This window comes from Leguminivora glycinivorella, chromosome 17 (assembly GCF_023078275.1).
Source record: "Leguminivora glycinivorella isolate SPB_JAAS2020 chromosome 17, LegGlyc_1.1, whole genome shotgun sequence".
Taxonomy (NCBI): Eukaryota; Metazoa; Arthropoda; class Insecta; order Lepidoptera; family Tortricidae; genus Leguminivora; species Leguminivora glycinivorella.
The window spans coordinates 18,485,999-18,506,393 of NC_062987.1; positions in this window are offsets into that span (position 1 = coordinate 18,485,999).

The window sequence follows — 20,395 nt, forward strand, 5'->3', positions numbered from 1 at the left end:
AAAAATATGAAAAAAATCACAAAAGTAGAACTTTATAAAGAATTTCTAGGAAAATTGTTTTGAACTTGATAGGTTCAGTAGTTTTTGAGAAAAATACGAAAAACTACGGAACCCTACACTGAGCGTGGCCCGACACGCTCTTGGCCGGTTTTTAGGTATAAAAATGGATATTTTTTTAAATTGGAAGTCACACATTAGTCACGTATGTGATAAGATTGATAGATTTATCTTCGCACTAAGACGGCTAAGGCAAACTGTATCCCAAAAAGCAGCCATAACGGCTTATTATGGATATGTGCACTCCGTTCTCAGCTACGGGCTTATAATATGGGGCAATTCAGTCGACGTTTATGATACTTTCAAGGCACAGAAAAAATGTATCAGAGCCATTTGTGGTGTACCGTATCGCGATAGTTGTAAGCCACTTTTCCCTCTGCTGAAGATACTACCATTGGCTTGTATGTACATTAAGGAAATATGCCTGTTTGTAAGAAACAATCCATTACTGTTTAAATTGCAATCAGAGATATCACAGAGACCTACAAGATTTAAATACAAACTGTTTTCTCCTTTGGTTCATTTGAATATTTGTAAAAGAAATGTGTTTTGCATGTGCATAGCTGTATATAATAAGTTACCGACTCACTTTAAAGAAATGCCAGTAGCACAATTTAAAAGAAAAATTACGGCCTGGCTCCTAGAGAAATGTTTTTATAGTGTACAGGAATATTTAAACTATAATGAATTCTGACTCTTCTTATTTTGACATAAATTAATTCTGTATATTATTATAATTATTATTCTTTAATTGCGAGTTATTTAATGTTGACTTAATACTGTATGATATTTGATATGATTTTATTTGTACGTGTTGTAATTTTATAATATGTACGACTGTATTTAAATTTTAGTTTTAAACTTGAATGCTATTTTATATATTTCTACGCCAGTGTTGGCAGAATATGCTGAACCTTACAATTCAACCTGTTAACATCTCAATTGTACCTACCATATTCTTAGAAATAAATATTATGATTATGATTATGATTATTATTAGCGCCATCTAGCCGAGCGTTCCCCAAAGGTGTAACGCCATCTAGGCCACCGTACCTTTTTCTGTATAGTACTGAGGTACGTTTTTCTCATAGATTTTATGTGTCTATACGGAGTTATACAGGGTGGGGCCTGTAACAAAGGCGAATAATTGAACTCTAGGCTATTCTCCTTATACTGATCAACATTTGTTCGGCGACTTTTAAAAATAACTTGTATTTTGATTTTTATCACCCTTGAAAGTTTTTTCTAAGAGGTAATGTATTGCGAATTCTGTTAAGTCTAAAGTGTGACAGACAACGTCAATGACAACAATAATGGCGTACATTGAAACTAATATTTATTTTGTATGAAAAATTAAAAATTTAAAGACTTCATAATTTTTAAAAGTCACTGAACAAATGTTGATCAGTATAAGGAGAATAGCCTACAGTTCAATTATTCGCCTTTGTTATAGGCCCCACTCTGTATATGTCTTTGTTGCAACAAATACAGACCGCTTTAAAATTATCTGCTTTCTATACCAATAACATCATCTTATTCAAAAGGAATATTTATACGTAAAAACTTGTACACAAAAGCTGAATTAATCCAGAGATTCCCTCTATTTGGTTAAGCCCACGGGACCTATCTAGTGTCAGTATTTGCTCCTTAGATAACAAAAGTGCTATTCTGAAACCATACACGTCCCTAACGTTTTAATAACAGTCAAAATATTCAGTCCAGTTCTTAAACACAAAATTTACTATTATTTTATTTGAAAGCAAAATCTTCCAACTGGTCCGCGCAGTCTTTCAAGATGACTTAGGAGCTCATTTTAATATCTGGCCTAGCGCGAAGTGACCCTGCCTGCTACGCCGCGGTCCCCGGTTCGAATCCCGGTAAGGGAATTTATTTGTGTGATGAACGCAGATATTTGTCCCTGAGTCATGGATGTTTTCTATGTATATAATATTTGTATATTATATATATCGTTGTCTGAGTACCTGCAACACAAGCCTTCTTGAGCTTACCGTGGGACTTAGTCAATTTGTGTAAGAATGTCCTTTAATATTTATTTATTTATATAATTTGTATTGGCATGGTCTAAATTCAGTCATCAGTTACGGTGGAAACTACTTTTTGTCCAACTCACATTTATCTTCAGATGTTAAACTTGGTTGTAAAATTTCATCCTATGAAATAAAACTACCAAAACTACCAAAATGGATTATACAGCGTGTAATGACTTTAATAGGTTCATTTCTTGAGTAATTATCGCCCTAACCGAAGACAATATCAATAGTGTATGTTAAAATATTCAAGCCCGTAACTGTTAAAGCAAATAAACTGAAACATTTTTCAATATGGCATTCGAAACCGTCGGTTAAAAAGTTGATACGCTGTTGAGTGTTTACAAGGCAAGGCATAGTTTATCTATATTCTTTCAGATTTATTCACACTCAAAGTAACCCTTGTTAGAGTTCCGTATCTCAAAAATGGAAAAACGGAACCCTTATAAATGATCACTCGTGCGTCTGTCTGTCCGTCTGTCACAGCCAATTTTCTCCGAAACTGCTGAATCGATTAACTTGAATTTTGGTTTTTAATAGGTAGGTACTGACTGTGGTACTGATATAAAATACTGCACATAATATTTATACCGTACCCTACCAGCAATCTGCTCTTTTCCCACGATGTTCCCAGAAAATATCGGAGTGTTTTCGCGCAACGAAAGCACACAATCTATTGTCCACTACTTTCTCATATTTCTCCTACCTCCATTTCAGAACCAAACTTTATCCTAAAGAATTAAAGGTTTCTTTCGTAACATACAATTCTGTTTTGTCATGACATTGTTAAAATGTAATGTATTATTTACTTTGTGGCTTAATAGCTTTGATAAACATTTGTTATTGAGATTAATGCCATTTATATTTGTTTGGGTTTAAAAACGGTTCTTAGTAAATATTGTTTCTGTTCTCCGTTACCGCTTCCTGGATCCGTATAACATAGATAATATAAAATAGTTTTCCCCTCACTACCTCGGAAACACGTGTTTTGTCCTTTAATACCAGCGGGTAAAATTTTATCCACTAGTGGGTAAAGTAATTTGACCTTGAATAAAGTCAAATTAACTGCTTTAAAATTGATAAAAGTAGGTGAATCTAGTAATAAAGACAATTTACCACCTGTGGAACTACTGGAAGCAGTAATAAACGCATTTTTTGCGTTGTAGTTTCCTCGCTATACTGAGGGGAAAAGTTTTGTGTTTCACTCGGGTGCAAATGTATTTTACTTCTCATGAGTTAAAAAACTCGCAAGTTCAGGATTCTATTCTCGAGCCACTCGCTTCGCTCGTGGTTCAACTATAGAATCCTTTTACTTGCTCGTTTTTCAATTCCACACTCGGCGTTAAAATACAACTTTGCCCCCTTGTATAACAACGATCTATATCCTATCCCAGACAATATAAGTCTAATGAAATAGTTATTTTCCCCTAACTAGCTCGGAAACACGTGTTTTGTCCTTTAATACCAGCGGGTAAAAACGCATTTTATCCACTAGTGGGTAAAGTAATTTGACATTGAATAAAGTCAAATTATCTGCTTTAAAATTGATAAAAGTAGGTGAATCTAGTAATAAAGATGATTTACCACCTGTGGAATTACTGGAAGCAGTGATAAATGCATTTGTTGCGTTGTAGTTTCCTTGCTATAGTGAGGGGAAAAGTTTTGTGTTACACTCGGGTGCAGATGTATTTTACTTCTCGTGTGTTAAAATACAACTTTGCCCCCTTGTATAACAAATAACTATTGTTATACAAGTGGGCAAAGTTGTATTTTAACGCCGAGTGTGGAATGGAAAACGAGCAAGTGAATTTAAAGGATTCTATATTTGAACCACGAGTAAAGCGAGTGGTTCAAGAATAGAATCCTGAACTTAGCGAGTTTTTCAATACACGAGAAGCAAGTAAAATACATTTGCGCCCGTGTGTAGCACAAAACTTTTCCCCTCACTATAGCGAGGTAATTACAACGCAAAAAATGCGTTTATCACTGCTTCCAGTAGTTCCAAAGTTGGTAAATCATCTTTATTACTAGATTCACCTACTTTTATCAATTTTAAAGCAGTTAATTTGACTATATTCTATGTCAAGTTACTTTACCCACTAGTGGATAAAATGCGTTTTTACCCGCTGGAATTAAAGGATAAAACACATGTTTCCGAGCTAGTGAGGGAAAATAGTAATTTGTTATACAAGGGGGCAAAGTTGTATTTTAACGCCGAGTGTGGAATTGAAAAACGAGCAAGCGTAAGGATTCTATAGTTGAACCACGAGCGAAGCGAGTGGTTCGAGAATTGAATCCTGAGCTTGCGAGTTTTTCAATACACGAGAAGTAAAATACATTTGCACTCGTGTGTAACACTAGACTTTTCCCCTCACTATAGCGAGGTAATTATAACGGCTAAAAGTATATCATAAAAAGTTATATCGATCGATACGCACCCATTTATGACGTATCCTAATATATTAGGCATACGATCCATCAATATCCTTGGCAGAAACTTCGTAATTGAAAGGTAAAAGCGTAGTAGTATAAAAACACAAAAGAGTAAATATTTATAATACCTTACAAGCTTTTGCCCACGGTTAAACACGCTCGCGTTAGAAAGAGACAAAAATTAGTTTATGTCACTCTCCCTCTCTTCAACTATCTCCACTTAAAAAAATCACGTCAATTTGTCGCTCCGTTTGGCCGTGAAAGACGGACAAACAAACAGACACACACACTTTCTCATTCATAATATTAATGTGTAAATAAGATCACAATACATATACGAGTAGTAGATTGATTGCTAATAAATTAAAATGGTGTCATTTCGCCACAGTCAACCACTACACTTTTCGTTTTTAGGGTTCCGTAGTCAACAAGGAACCCTTATAGTTTCGCCATGTCTGTCTGTCCGACCGTCCGTCCGTCCGTCCGCGGATAATCTCAGTAACCGTTAGCACTAGAAAGCTGAAATTTAGTACCAATATGTATATCAATCACGCCGACAAAGTGGTAAAATAAAAAGTAGAAAAAAATGTTTTGTGTGATACCCCAACGTGTGATATATTTTTGGATAGGTATTTAAAAATGAATAAGGGTTTACTATAATCGTTTTTTGATAATATTAATATTTTCGGAAATAATCGCTCCTAAAGGAAAAAAAAACTAAAAAAAAAAGGGTTTAAATCGTGGCGTAGGCGAGAGGCTGGCAACCTGTCACTGCAATGTCACAGTTTCGTTTTCTTTCAACCCCTTATTTGCCAAGAGTGGCACTGAAGCTTTAGTAGTTTCATGTGTTCTGCCTACCCCTTTATGGGATACAGGCGTGATTGTATGTAAAGGAAAAAAAAGTGTGTCGCCCCCTCCCCCTCTGACTTTTGAACCATACGTTTAAAATATATGAAAAAAATCACAAAATTAGAACTTTATAAAGACTTTCTAGGAAAATTGTTTTGAACTTGACAGGTTCAATAGTTTTTGAGAAAAATACGGAAAACTACGGAACCTTACACTGAGCGTGGCCCGACACGCTCTTGGCCGGTTTTTAATACGAGGCTACAGTATACATAGTAGATTATACACGGTGTAGCATGAGGAAGCCGAAAGATTTTAACTACGCATTTCTGAGGGCAAAATAAAGATAAAATGTTATAATAATGATGACGTCAAGCAAATTTCGTCCAAAAAAATAATTTTTTTGTGATTTTTTTTTGTTTTTTTGGATTTAATTTTACATAAAAAGTAAATATTAATCGTTAATCTTGCACTTAAAATAAAGATTTATGATATTTTTCTAAATAGTACTTTTTTGCAACCAGTCACTAGTTACTTTTTGAGATCTATCAACGAGGGTAGTTAGATTATGCCCGATAACGGCAACAGAGCGTTTTTTTCTGAGAAATAATAAATAATTGTAATTTTTTTTAATGCTTATAACTCTGAAAGTAGGCGAAATCCAGAAAAGTTTATATGATATTTTACTATATATTTAAAAATATTTTAAGCGGGTTACTCACGTATTAAGTCGATATAGCGTTCGACATGTTTCGGTTCAATTTCGAGAACCTTTCTCAAGAGTAGCGACCCCGCCTTTACATGTCGAGAGCGCGACGTATACTGCGGGCGCTTGCTCGGTGCGCGGCAAGATATTTTACTATTTTAATATGATGAGGAATACGCTATTAAAATTACTCGGTTATCTCATATACACGGTGTAGTATATCTGCTGGCCAAACTGTGTATAGGTAAAGTCAGCTGCAGAGGAAAGGAGACCCCCTGCCATACAAAATTTGTATGCAAGGGGGTCTACTTTTCTCTGCAGCTGACTGTAGTATTTGTTTTTTCTTTGTTCGACAGAACCTGGAAATGCATGGTAAGTTCGTTTCCCCTCACTAGCTCGGAAACACGTGTTTTGTCCTTTAATACCAGCGGGTAAAAACGCATTTTATCCACTAGTGGATAAAGTAATTTGACCTTGAATAAAGTCAAATTAACTGCTTTAAAATTGATAAAAGCAGGTGATTATAGTAATAAAGATGATTTACCACCTGTGGAACTTCTGGAAGTGATAAACGCATTTTTTGCGTTGTAGTTTCCTCGCTACTGTGAGGGGAAAAGTTTTGTGTTACACTCGGGTGCAAATGTATTTTACTTCTCGTGTGTTAAAAAACTCGCAAGTTCAGGATTATATTCTCGAACCACTCGCTTCGCTCGTGGTTCAACTATAGACTACTTTCACTTGCTCGTTTTTCAATTCCACACTCGGCGTTAAAATACAACTTTGCCCCCTTGTATAACAAATAACTATTAGCGCACCGGCCTGAAATTTGATGCTTTCCGGTCAGAGAACAGAGAATAACATTCTACGTAGCATAGCCTAATGAATCCTTGTACCAAGACTTACTATTAACTAAGGTGAGGCTCAGTTTTCCCTCCTAATTAGTCGAAAGGTGAGATGAAAATGACTGTCGTAAAACAGAGGCTTGGGTATTCTTGAGACTACATACAGTCAACCAATTGGAACCCTAGGCCACTGTAGAACTATGTCATAGTGACGTTATACGTCAGATTGTAAGAAATCTCTTACTGCTTGTCATTTCGACATTGTTGTTCTAGGGTTCCTAGTTGGTTGACTGTACTTCTAAGGAAACTACGTACAGTGATTCATAAATACTAGGTGTTTATTCAGTGATGATTTTGGCCTATACCGTTTTGGGATACGATGGCGTTACGTATTAATAATAGGCTACTAGACTCATATCGAATTTGGCAAAATAAATGATTGTCTTCTGTAGTATTTGACATAAAAAACCAATATTTAAAGATTTTGGGTATTAAACGTGTATGATGACTACGTATTTTCGATTTAAAATGTGTGTAATTTTTATTTTATTTTGGCTACCGGAAACGCTGTCAGCGATGTAGTGACGTCATCGAATTCGAACTTACTTCATGTCAAAACAATCACTGACATAATTGACTTTGTGCCTCATAGGTACTCAAAAGTCAAAAAATGTTGTTTTCGAGTAGGTGACCTGATGCACAGATAATCTATAGATTAATGGCGTTATTCATATACGTTTTATAAACCTAAATTAGCTAATGATCGTTTGTCATTATCTGTCATGTTGACATATGTATTTGTGAGAATGGGACAAAACACTTTTTAACTAATCAATTCAGTAACTTGTTTATGAATAAGGGGGTATGACGATACGGTAGGGGTCAATTCTCCATACAAACGCTCTCGACTATTTCCTCCCTGGTTTTTGAAGATAGAGCAATGATTTTTTCAACACAGATTGTTATTATTTTTATCTGTGTCGGACCGTTTTGATTTTTTTGATATTCTGCTTTTTAAAGATTCTAGAGCCAATCAAAAATTTCCAAAAACGGCCTTTTTCATTGTGGCGCAAAAAAAGGTGTGATACTCAAGATTGGTAACAATTAACCAAAAAAGCTAAACGGTCCGACATAGGTTATTTCGTTGTTATTCAAATTCTCAAATTTCGTTCCGATTGATTAAGTTTTGAAGGAGGAAAGAGTCGAGAGCGGAACCTCGATTTTAAAGATTTTTTTGAAATATCTTTTGGACTGAGTTGTTCTTAATGGACTATTTTTTTTTCGATAAATCTACTGAATAACACTTGTATATTTTTGTATATATTTATTCTCTTAACATGACTGTGTTGTTTTCGCCTGATTGTGTAAAAGTATACTTTTAAATTTTTTTTTAGAAATTTTGCGAAGGCAGGCGTAAGTTTATTTTATGTATGAAAATAAACTACTTATACTACATACATACATACATACATACAATCACGCCTGTTTCCCAGAGGGGTAGGCAGAGATCACGGACTTATACTATTATTTGATAATTTGACATCAAACCAAGGCTTCGCATAATAACGCCCCAAGGGCGTAGTTTCATCGTGAGCCTTTCTAAATTTAGTAATTTGAACCTACCGGGGTGTGCTTAATTAATGTTTAACGCAAGGTTGAATAATCTAAATAGGTTAGAAATAATAGTGTTTATTCATAGAATATAAGCAAGTCATCCATATATTTAAAATTGCAAACAGCCGGCGCGGCGTATTATGCTTCTAATTTTATCACTTATCCACGTGGATAAGACATATGTCACTCTCACACTAACATACTTGCCAGACCGTGACGGATGCTTTATCCACGTGGATAAGTGATAAAATTGGAAGCATAATACGCTGGCTTTAATCGCGTAATGTTTTCAACACTATGTTAAAAGACGAAGGTTTTAATATCTCATCCACATGGACCCAGTCATTAGTAAATGCAAGAAGAAACAAATATCGCAGGCAGGAAAAACCGAATATCGTGAGTGGTGACATCCCTAGTGGACAAACTGTTCAAGTGGGCAGTCAGGACCAAGTGCGGGTAGTTCGAAAAACTTGTTGTTGATGTTAATTTTAGCCAGTCTGCTTCGAGACTACGGGGACAATGCCGTCCTTGAAACTTCAGAGGTTGGTGTTTAAAACATAATACGCGATTAAGTCCCGTTTGTAATTTTAATTAAGTAGGTATATGTAAAAATCATGACAGTTTCAATAAGTCATCCATACTAATATTATAAATGGGAAAAAGTGTGTCTGTTTGTTCGTCTTTCACGGCAAAACTGAGCGACAAATTGACGTGCTTTTTAGGGTTCCGTAGTCAACTAGGAACCCTTATAGTTTCGCCATGTCTGTCTGTCCGTCCGTCCGTCCGTCCGCGGATAATCTCAGTAACCGTTAGCACTAGAAAGCTGAAATTTGGTACAAATATGTATATCAATCACGCCGACAAAGTGCAAAAATAAAAAATGGAAAAAAATGTTTTTTTGGGGTACCCCCTACATGTACAAAGTGGGGGCTGATATTTTTTTTCATTCCAACCTCAACGTGTGATATATCGTTGGATAGGTATTTAAAAATGAATAAGGGTTTACTAAGACCGTTTTTTGATAATATTAATATTTTCGGAACTAATCGCTCCTAAAGGAAAAAAAAGTGCGTCCCCCCCCCTCTAACTTTTGAACTATATGTTTAAAAAATATGAAAAAAATCATGAAAGTAGAACTTTATAAATACTTTCTAGGAACATTTTTTTAAACTTGATAGGTTTATTAGTTTTTGAGAAAAATACGGAAAACTACGGAACCCTGCACTGAGCGTGGCCCGATACGCTCTTGGCCGGTTTTTAAGTGAAGATATTTGAGGGAATGGAAAGTGACATAGGCTACTTTTGTCTCTTTCTAACCTCCACTTCTCTAAAATGAGGAGTGGAAGTTTTTTTGGAGCATTCCGGAAATTTCGAATTTAACGCGACCGAAGCCGCGGGCAAAAGACAAGTGAAACTTTTAATCTTGAGGTCACGGATTCGAATCTCGACCCTGATTATCGGCTTAAATTATCACCTATGCATACATAAACGCGTATTAGAAAAATTATGCACGTGACGTATCTACGGTATTTTAAATACATATGTTCACAATTTAATTGGGACTTTCTACTCTCGAACTGTAATTTGTCATTTACATGGTCGTGCATAGATCTTTAAAACCCTACATAAAAGTCTATTCCCCAAAGCCAGCGTTCGCCGGCTTTCCGCGCATGCGCGCAGTATCGAAAAAACTGAAAACGCATTGTTTCGCTCTGTAACCATGGCAACGCATTGTTATAACGATACTGCGCGCGTGCGCGGGAAGGCTTTGGGCAGCTGAGCTGACAGTGCAAACCTTTGCGTCAAAATACAGGAAACAGTGTGAATTTCACGAAAGTTATTCAAGAAAACTATTACAAACTAAGTACACGGTCGTAGAAAAAGTATTGTATACAACGGTGTTTAACTGAGTCAAAAAGTACTCGTACCCACGCCACTCGTCTTTTTTGACCTCCTTTAAACGCCTGTTGCATAAAATACTATTTTGTCATAAACATTTAATCTGCTAAAGACTTAGCGAATTCTTTGAGCTAAGAATAGGCCCTAAATTCATTTTAACGACACTTGCAATTCTTTTACTTTAACAATTACCTACAGTAATTTATCGCTAAGGGCCCATTAGTACGTGAACAACTTTAATATCGCCCGTACAAGAGTAACAAGCTGTTAAGAGGGATTAGGATCAAGTTGCTGACTCGAACACAGACCATAGTTATTTTTTATTCCTACTTTGTAGGTGCCGGTGGCATATAAGCATTCAACTTTTTAAATTTTATGTCCCCTGTATTCCCAGTAGGCAGGGGTAGGCAGAGCACATTTAACTGCTCAAGATACCTAGCCATTATCACAGGCCTTTGCGTCTATTGCAGAGGATTTACGCATTGCTGTACCGACAACGGGTTTGGAGACTGTGGAGGCCGATTTGTGAGCGGCACGACCTGCCATATTTTTGGCCGAGAAAACTCATGCTACCTGCGGGATACCTAAACTTTATCGCATCGGCATCTGTGCGTCCCTATCGCACTTACAAATAGTGCGAAAAGAACGGCCTGACGTGCTCCCCCGCCTGTTCCAGTCTCGGTTTCAAAACGTCTTTAGATATATTCTTCTTTTAAAATTATTGAATCCTAAAAAGTTTATAAATGCATGATTGTTAAAATAATAATAAGTAGGTTAGGTGTAAAGTTACTTATTCTCATAAAATACATACAAGTCACTTACACGAGAACAGAATTTCAAAGTAAAAATACAAGAGTGGGTAGTGGTTTAAAATGTATGCGATAATTTAGTTTTGAACGTGTCGAATGAGCCCGTGGCTCTTAAATCAGATGGTAACTTAATATAAAGCTGTGCACCTAAGTAAGTAAATCAGTAACTCTACACGGTTTTTTTTTGTTTTCCGTTAAATTCGACACGCAGTTAGGTTCATCATCAGGAACCACCTTGTACATCGCTTTTTTTTTCGTTTCCATACATAAAAAATGGATTAATTAGTGTGATAGGACCTTAATCATAACAATAAAGTCATTGTCAAGTGTTTGACGGCACATGTTAAAACATATAACATTAGGAAGTGGTAAGGGGTGCCACACACGTGTTCAGTAATTTTTTTTTTAATAATTCGATAACCGTAAAAGTTAAGAGGCTAGTCTCTTATAGAAATTGATTGTACTTGAACTAAAGAATCTTCCCATAACACTTTCGCTACCAAGAACCCGACTGTCGGGCACACCGCTCGTAGAAGCGTAGCCGATTACATGGATTTCCCCGTATGTAGCGAAAATGTCGTAGCGCCGCGTAGAGCCCGGTTTCGAAAGTGTTAAAGTTAACAGAACTCAATAAAAACAGGGTGTAGAAGCTAAGCACAACAGTCTATAATTAGCTATTAAAGTGACTTCTTCAAATTAAAATCCACAAATTAAAAGGAATGTTTTAATGAAAATTGATTGATTCTGTAACCTAAAGTACAGCAATTTAGATGAAGAAATGTTTCATGTTGAAAAGTAATTTGGGAACCGTTGGCAATTATTTCAACAAGTCCGCAAGTGTTCGAAGGCCGTGGTTAATATTTTACGAAGCAAAGATTAGGATTTTCTGGAAATGACTTATTGAATAACCTAACCACAAAATTAAAATTTTGAAAAAGCCCCCGACCGCGACATAGTAGATTGATTTTCATGAAACATGGCTAAGAACACTCCCGACTAACTCAGCTTTCAGACAAAAAAAACTTAATCTAAATCGGTTTATCTGTTCGGGAGCTACGATTCCACAGACACACACAGACAGACTCGTCAAATTTATAACACCCCGTCGTTTAAGCGTCGGGGGTTAAAAAGTAAGGCAATTAACGTAAATAGTTCATACATAAATAAGAGATTTACAGATGTAGTGTGAATGAATGAATGAATGAATGAATGAATGAATGAATAAATGAATGAATGAAAGTTTAATGAATGAATTGCAAAATGATTTGCCTTCGTATTGTTATGGAAACGTACGAACGTGTCATGCTACTTCAGTCAGTCTCAGTACAAGTTGTAGGTACTGATATTGACAACTAGCATGACAAATACGAACGTTTCCGGATAAATACGGAAACGCTTTTTGCGATAGGTACATCTGAAAATTGACTCATCACTACGTACATAATTATGTGCAGTCAGCTGCAGAGAAAAGTAGACCCCCTTGCGTACAAATAAGTATGGCAGGGGGGTCTCCTTTTCTCTGCAGCTGATTGTACGTAGTGACGTAGGGGTTTGAATAATATTACTTTTAGTCCACGCGCGAAGCCGCAGGAACCATCAGGTAATCCATACTTCCATACTAATATTATAAATTGGAAAGTGTGTGTGTCTGTTGGTTTGTCCGTCTTTCACAGCAAAACGGAGCGATGAATTCACGTGAGTTTTTAAGTGGAGATAGTTGAAGGGATGGAGAGTGACATAGGCTACTTTTTGTCTCTTTCTAACCTCCACTTCTCTAAAATGAGTGGTGGAAGTTTGTATGGAGCATTTTACAATTTTTAGGGTTCCGTAGTCAACTAGGAACCCTTATAGTTTCGCCATGTCTGTATGTCTGTCTGTCCGTCCGTCCGTCCGTCCGTCCGCGGATAATCTCAGTAACCGTTAGCACTAGAAAGCTGAAATTTGGCACCAATATGTATATCAATCACGCCAACAAAGTGCAAAAATAAAAGCTGAAATTTGGCACCAATATGTATATCAATCACGCCAACAAAGTGCAAAAATAAAAAAATAAAAAATGTTTTATTAGGGTACCCCCCCTACATGTAAAGTGGGGGCGGATTTTTTTTTTCATTTTAACCCCGACGTGTGATATATTGTTGGATAGGTATTTACAAATGAATAAGGGTTTACTAAGATCGTTTTTTGATAATATTAATATTTTCGGAAATAATCGCTCCTAAAGGAAAAAAAAGTGCGTCCCCCCCCTCTAACTTTTGAACCATATGTTTAAAAAATATGAAAAAAATCACAAAACTAGAACTTTATAAAGACTTTCTAGGAAAATTGTTTTGAACTTGACAGGTTTAGTAGTTTTTGAGAAAAATACGGAAAACTACGGAACCCTACACTGAGCGTGGCCCGACACGCTCTTGGCCGGTTTTTGAATTTAACTCGAGCGAAGCCGCGGGCTAAAGCTAGTTCAATGTAAGTTGCCTGGCATATCCGATGTCCTTCCTTCTTTATATCTGTGTTCTAAAACGTCAAAAATTCATGGTACCGGCTTCGATATTTGAACTTCGAATGCCACTTCCAAACGTTCCGCACGAGTGAATGAATGAATGTGTTAAATAACGTTTCGTATCCGTTCACCTTCCGGTTCGTTCATTCTTGAGCCCCGAATAGGTTTGGTTCACTGGTTCACTGAAGATTTATGGCTCAAGTATTGACTGTTTGTACGAACACGCTGTATTAAGTATTTGAAAGTTAATGTAGCTATGGCGTTTCTCGGTATTGAAAACGTCACGAAAAAGTACATTCGGGTAAATACCCGATATTTACCTACCCGCGGGTAAATACGCGGGTATTTTCATTTTTCTTCCAAATTTGACGTTTTTAAATGGTGTTTGGGCTAAAATAGATTAATTTAAGTCAGTCTTTGTAATTGTACACATAATGTTTATTCAAATTGGGAACGAATAGGTTGCTATGAGATAAAATGTGATTTTAGTGTATCACTCCAACTATAAAAATCGTGTAATATCATTCTCTGACATACGGAAATAATTTTAAATGCTTTTAATATAAATTATAAGTTTGATAAATTAAAACTGTAAATAAAAATATGTGAATAAAAATATTTAAAAAAAAATCTTTTTCAAGCTCATAACTCATACATAGTATGTTTTATGACAAAAATGCATATAAACTTTTTTGTAGGAAATTGTGTCTACTTTAGTTCATACATACAATACTTTTCGATATTAATGATAGTTTCCATGAAATATGAAAAAAATACATTTTACCCCCCCTAACCCCACCATAACCCCCTCCAACCAGTACTAGGAAGTTTATCTTTATCGTATAAATACGACTAATTAATACAATCTAAAAAGCACACATAAAACATATTTTTTTAATTATTTTTAAAAATATGCATTAAAACTTCTGTAAAATTAATTGTCTATTTGACTGAACAGTTTTGTTTTAAATTGTGTATAAAAATTACAACCACTAACTTAGTATTTATCTCCATTTTAACACAAATCAGCATGTCCAACATGAAATGAATCTACCCGTCAATTTGGGTAGATACGGATAAATACCGGGTAGATAGGTATTTACCGGGTAAATACCTGGGTGGGTAGATTGGGTATTTACCCACGACCCATCTCTAGGCGCGCTGGATGTTTTAAGGGTGCGCGCACACGGGCGACAAAGTTGCTCGGCGACTTTCGTATTTGTATGAAAAGTTGCGTCGCCTCGTGTGCGCACCTTCATACTAGCCCATAGACCGAGCGACGGAGACAAAACAGTTTTGTCGCCCGTCTGTGGGGGCCTTAAAACTGTGCACACTTCTCAGTCGCAGTCGTCAGCCGCGTCCGTGTGACGCGTCCCATAATTTGTTTCTAGCTTAATTGTACGGAGCAGACGGCTATAATATTTCCGAGCTAATATAACTCTGCAACCTTCAAATCAAGGATGAACTGAACTGGCTTCTGGGCGAGCTCACTCCATCGATCGTAAACCACGTCTTTGCCATTGGCTAGTCTGTGGCCAAGAGTCAATATTAACTAATCATAAATTAGATTTTTGTCTTATACTGACTTGATATAACATCAGTCCCTAAGGAAGACACAGGTGAATGAAGAAATGAAGACAAAAATGAAGTTAGTGGGAGCAATGTCAGTTCTGAGTTTTTCATTCCTCAAGTAAGATGTTATGGACCAATGGACGGTTTTTATTTTTACATAACCTATTCGGAAAAGACGCTAAAGAAGCACTAAACTGACACTTTTCTTCACTGCTAGGGCTTATATTTTAGCGTAGCTCAGAATCCTTTGCTTCGCACGGGTATAGGTACCTACATTGTATCCGGAACGAAGCAAACATAATATTGGCACGTGCGGTTAAACAACAACTTTGCCCCCTTGTAAAACAAATAACTATTACCACTACATACACTGAGAGAAAATACAACCAGTTTTCATGTTCGTTCAACAAGTTTTTTGGTTAAAATAGCGCCTACGTGCACTTTGGTTCAAACAACAAGCTACTTGTCATTTGAACCAACAATATATTTGAATCAACAAGTCGATTTTATAAAAACAACCTGACACATATTGTTTTAAACATACGTTTGGCTGATTCAAACGGATAAACCGCAACAAGTCGAACTTGTTAAATTCACAATGCAAATTTCTCTCAGTGTAGGTTTTTAAACAGTGCAACTTCAGCACATTCTTTTGTAACCGTGGAAAAATAAATTCTGCTCCGCTACGGATACCTATATTTCTTTCAACCAATGACAGCTCCATTCCATCGAGAAAGAACAAAATAAAATTTCTAATGGAAGAATTCTATTCGATTTTTTTTAAACAACCTTTGTATTTTTTCCACCAATGAAGTTTTACGTGACATAGTAGTTATTTGTTTTACAAGGGGGCAAAGTTGTTGTTTCACCGCACGTGCCAATATTGATACCCGAGCAAGCGAATGATTCCAATATTGAACCATGAGCGTAGCGAGTGATTCAAAAAGTGGAATCTTGAGCGTTGCGAGGGTTTCAAGGCATGAAGGTTAAACAAACTTTGCCACCGCATAGCATCTTTCACCACACTACCAACACGAACTAAATACTGACTATAAAACATCAAACTAAATCACATCCATCGATTTATACAATACTAGCTTTTGCCCGCGGCTTCGCTCGCGTTAGAAAGAGACAAAAAATAGCCTATGTCACTCTCCATCCCTTCAACTATCTCCACTTAAAAAATCACGTCAATTCGTCGCTCCGTTTTGCCATGAAAGACGGACAAACAAACAGACACACCCACTTTCCCATTTATAATATGAAGTAGAGATCTATGATTTAAAATCTTCCTTTATAGGTAAATTCTACAACATCATTATTTTTAAAATCGGGACTTAATCGCGTATAACTACATATTAAACTGACCTCCAACGTTTCAAGGACGGCGTTGTCCCCGTGGTCTCGGAGAAGACTGGCTTGAAATGACATCAACACCTTCTGACAGCCGCGCGAGTTTTTCGAACTACCCGCACTTGGTTTTGATTATCAACTTGAACTGTTTGCGCACTAGGGATGTTACTCTGTCGACATACAACACTGACGATATTTGATTTAACGACTGTCGATATTATTTTCGGCTTACACTTATTAATGACAGGATTCCATGTGGATGAGATCCTAAAACCTTCGTCCCGATTGAAATTGCGATGTTTTTTGATTTCAATGGCTTCACGCACTTTTCTACTGTAGAAATGGCGTTCCGTGGAAAGGACTTTAGGGTCATGTAGTTCGATCCAGTGGTTTGGCCCTGACTCTAACAAATGTTCAGCCACGGCAGACTTGTTGACCTGACGATTTTTCACAGCCGCGATGTGCTCCTTTACCCTTTCTTCTATGGTGCGCTTAGTTTCTCCAATGTAGGAGCTACCACAACTGCAATCAATTTTATAAACGCCAGGTGATTGAAACGGTATAACGTCCTTAGGTGATCTTAGGCTTCCTGCAACTTTGGATAATGGCGTGTACACCGTCTTTATAGAGTACTTTCCAAGTACTGTACCAACCTTATCCGTCACACCTTTAACATACGGCAGAAATGCCGGTTGTCTGGACACCTCAGGACGTTTCCCCCTTGCCTTCCGTCTAGGTTGCCACTTTTTATTCTTGTACCCGTTCCTTCTAAGCACCTCCTGAATATGTGACAACTCATCCTTCAAATATTCAGGGTCACACAGATCATACGCTCTATTCACCAGCGATGAGACAACTGACTGCAGGTGGCGCGGGTGGTGGTGAGAAAGGGCATTCAAATACCTGTCAGTGTGCGTAGGCTTTCTGTAAACAGTGTGAGTTAGGGTTCCGTCCATTCGACCAATCACTTTCACGTCTAAGAATGGCAAACTGCGCTGTGATTCTAATTCGTACGTAAACTTAGTCCTTGGATGAATAGAATTAAGATATTGGAGAAGTTGCTCCACCTCCTGCTTACCACCCACGCCACCACCCACGCCACGCCACGCCATTATCCAAAGTTGCAGGAAGCCTAAGATCACCTAAGGACGTTATACCGTTTCAATCACCTGGCGTTTATAAAATTGATTGCAGTTGTGGTAGCTCCTACATTGGAGAAACTAAGCGCACCATAGAAGAAAGGGTAAAGGAGCACATCGCGGCTGTGAAAAATCGTCAGGTCAACAAGTCTGCCGTGGCTGAACATTTGTTAGAGTCAGGGCCAAACCACTGGATCGAACTACATGACCCTAAAGTCCTTTCCACGGAACGCCATTTCTACAGTAGAAAAGTGCGTGAAGCCATTGAAATCAAAAAACATCGCAATTTCAATCGGGACGAAGGTTTTAGGATCTCATCCACATGGAATCCTGTCATTAATAAGTGTAAGCCGAAAATAATATCGACAGTCGTTAAATCAAATATCGTCAGTGTTGTATGTCGACAGAGTAACATCCCTAGTGCGCAAACAGTTCAAGTTGATAATCAAAACCAAGTGCGGGTAGTTCGAAAAACTCGCGCGGCTGTCAGAAGGTGTTGATGTCATTTCAAGCCAGTCTTCTCCGAGACCACGGGGACAACGCCGTCCTTGAAACGTTGGAGGTCAGTTTAATATGTAGTTATACGCGATTAAGTCCCGATTTTAAAAATAATGATGTGTAATAATCGTGAAAGTTTAAATCAGTAAATTCTACAAGCCAGCTGAATACATCAAAGTTACAATTTGTATGAAAATGTTTCGTACACTTGTGGGTGAAATGCAATTTTGCTGTCTGTTTTCGAATAGCAAAGTAATTATAAATTTAAAGAGATATCATACACGAAAGAAAAAACGACAGGGCCCCTGGTGGCCGAGCCGGGAATCGAACCCAGGTCTTCAGCTTACGCGGCTAACGTCCTCACCACTAGACCACCCGCCCGTCGTGTATGATATCTATTTAAAGAGCGTAGCCGTGTTTGCATAGAAAATCGGCCCTTTCGCCAAATGTTCACTGTAATTTTTTTTTTAAAGAGCTCTCGTGACAAATATTATTTACTGTAAGTTTGAGGTTTCTATCTTTTTTATTTTCTGAGATATGATTTTTTTATTAATTTATAATATCCATTTTTTTCAACATTGGCTATAATGCGATTCACTTGAACTTTTGGGACAATAATATACATGTAATGACTCACATGTTCTAGCAATAATATTTAATAGTGCCGAAAAAAATCTTGGCTTAAAGTAGGAAACAAATCTTCAGTATTTTTTTTCTCGCTTTTTAGAAAAGCGACACATATAGTTCTTTGTCAAGTAATTGCTTATATAAAGGCCCGCAATATATATTTTTTTCAAAATAATCCAGGAGGTACTTCATACTAGAAAATGGAATAATAAAGGATACTACCCATACCGCAAACGAGCTACACAGTAAATAGGTGAATTTTAGTCGCAAACCTCTTTATTATTAACAATATTGGTACTGGAAGATTGCATTCATAAGGGTATTACGACTAAAATTCACCTATTTACTGTGTAGCTCGTTTGCGGTATGGGTAGTATCCTTTATTATTCCATTTTCTAGTATGAAGTACCTACTGGATTATTTTGAAAAAAATATATGTTGCAGGCCTTTATATAAGCAATTACTTGACAAAGAACTGTAGGTGTCGCTTTTCTAAAAAGCGAGAAAAAATACTGAAGTTTTATTTCCTACTTTAAGCCAAGATTTTTTTCGGCACTATTAAATATTATTGCTAGAACATGTGAGTCATTACATGTATATTATTGTCCCAAAAGTTCAAGTGAATCGCATTAGCCAATGTTGAAAAAAATGGATATTATGTAAATTAATAAAAAAATCATATCTCAGAAAATAAAAAAGATAGAAACCTCAAACTTACAGTAAATAATATTTGTCATGAGAGCTCTTTAAAAAAAAATTACAGTGAACATTTGGCGAAAGGGCCGATTTTCTATGCAAACACGGCTACGCTCTTTATAATTTATATATAGTAGTGTGACTACTTGAAAAAATAACAAATCGAAAAATATTCAATAATAGTACATTACATCAGAGGCCGGGAAAATGAGGATTTCCGGCCAAGTGGGTATATACCGGATAGGGATACGAGACCGGGAATCCGTTTTCACGCCGAGGCATGTATAGTGCTTTTCTCAAACATACAATGAAATAAAATAAAAATGCTCTAAAGGACAATATTTTATAAAAAAAAGATACTTTGCAAAAATAATATGAAATCCCTTTACAGTCCTCTCGAGTTGTTGCGCCCAAAAAGCGATACTTCCCAGCCCATTTTAAGGAACGTAAAGACAATATTTCATTGCATGTTTGAGAAAAAACACATTAACATTAACATCTCGAAAAGTGATACATTATTGTTCGGCGAGTCTACAAAGTTTTCCATGAGTGAACTTTCGTTCTGTTTTTCCTGATCAACAAAATAGTTTAATTACTTAGGCTGTATTGTGGCCAATGCGGCAATCAATAACCACTGTCGAGGGCGACTCGGGATCTAATCGGGAAGTAACAGATCGTTTTAGCTTCTACGCATACTGGCGACATATGAAATGAAAATCTGTAGTTTTAGTCAGATATATAATACACCGTGTTATT